This window comes from Hakea prostrata, chromosome 5 (assembly GCF_041222555.1).
Source record: "Hakea prostrata isolate BN-2017 chromosome 5, UWA_Hpros_2, whole genome shotgun sequence".
Taxonomy (NCBI): Eukaryota; Viridiplantae; Streptophyta; class Magnoliopsida; order Proteales; family Proteaceae; genus Hakea; species Hakea prostrata.
The window spans coordinates 22,579,502-22,581,088 of record NC_142604.1 but is presented as its reverse complement, the minus strand read 5'-3'; the positions used below and the strand labels follow the sequence as shown (position 1 = coordinate 22,581,088).

At 36.4% G+C, this 1,587-nt stretch overlaps 1 non-coding gene across 1 annotated transcript; it reads right to left on the bottom strand.

Annotated features, from left to right (window-relative positions):
* Positions 1 to 930: 930 nt before the first annotated feature.
* TRNAG-UCC (transfer RNA glycine (anticodon UCC)) lies at positions 931 to 1,002 on the bottom strand. Its single transcript has one exon. It is a non-coding gene; the product is annotated as a tRNA-Gly (tRNA).
* Positions 1,003 to 1,587: the final 585 nt, after the last annotated feature.

Genomic DNA, 1,587 nt, shown 5'->3' with positions numbered 1-1,587 from the left:
ATTGGTTAATTGATTGGTCGACTGGTCCAGTCGACCAATGAGTCGACCAATTAGAACAGCAACTTCAAAATAGGGAATTGAAGGCTCAGATCAAATCCAAATATCAAGGGGTTTTGCACACACATAAAGTGACATACCTAGTAGGTAGAAATGCCTTCGAACCAATACAGAGAGCACTCCAAGTCCATCAACTAATCCAATCTTCATCAGGGTGCAGTTTCCATAGAAGGGACACTGACATCCACACTCAAGGATTCCACTCCAGCCATCAAGTCTTCTACTGAAATGGCCCAAAGCTTACTTCTTGCTTTACTTCAGGTTACTGGACCTACAAACAACAGGGTTTCCGGGTCAGGGTTAGGGCTGGGTTTCACAGAGAAACTCAGTTCTTAATCCGAAAAATCCTACCGCCTATATCCTCTTAGTCTATTCACAAGCAATAAAATATGCCACATGGACTTTTCACAACCGCCATATACGACACTAGTAGATTGTGTAGATGTCCACTGAGATAATATGGTCCTAATTGGTAATCCGACATTGAAGACACGCCAAAAGAATAATTTAAACTTGGAGTGAATGCTTAATTTCCAGAAAGACTTCCACCATGCAAATAATTCATTTCTAAAAAGAGAATATCTCACTTAAGTTATAACTTATCCTACTAATTTGGCAAAAAACCACCATTAGCCGAGATCAAAAGCATCCATGGATCATTTGAAAGAGATAGAGTTTAAAGAGAAGAAGAGGAATTAGACATGCAAAGATCATCTGAAGAGAGAGAGAGAGAGAGAGAGAGAGAGAGAGAGAGAGAGAGAGAGAGAGAGAGAGAATTTAAAGAGAAGAAGAAGAAAGAAGAATTATTAAACATGGAGTAAAGTAAAACTTTTGAGAGGCCCTTTTACCAAAAAAAATTAAAAAACTCAGTTATGCGTTTGCCGGGAGTCGAACCCGGGTCTATTGCTTGGAAGGCAATTATCCTAACCGTTGGACTACAAACGCCTGGCGCTTCGAGGGTCTAACATTACATATATAAACTATATAATAATGGGAAAAAATCAATTGCTATTCCCAATAATTATATAATAAGGAAAAATAAAGGTAAATCAAGTATTTTTCAGTTTGCTTTGGACACCTTAAACAATCTAATATCTCATAATGAGATATAGGGCATGCTAAAATAAATACTACCCAATCCCGAACCATTGTTTAAATCCATTTATTAAATATTTTATGATTCTCGTGGAATGCTAGAAAACATTTAAAATAAACCCCAATAAATAACATCATAATTTATATCATTGAGATAACTACTGATGCCCTCATTATAGATTTATTACATATAAAACCTTGTACTTTATAAAATTACTGTTGCCCCATCACTTCAAACGATGTTAAGATACAACTAATCTTCAATGCGAAGTGTCTATTTTACACTTCATTCACAAATTTCATTTCAACTTTATTGTTTTAAGAGATGGGTACAGAAATACTCTCTTTACCCATCTTCTTCAATCAAATCCTTTCTCACAAGTGACAAGGTAGCTAGGGATGGTGGTGGGGAGGAACCAAACAAAGCAAATGAAG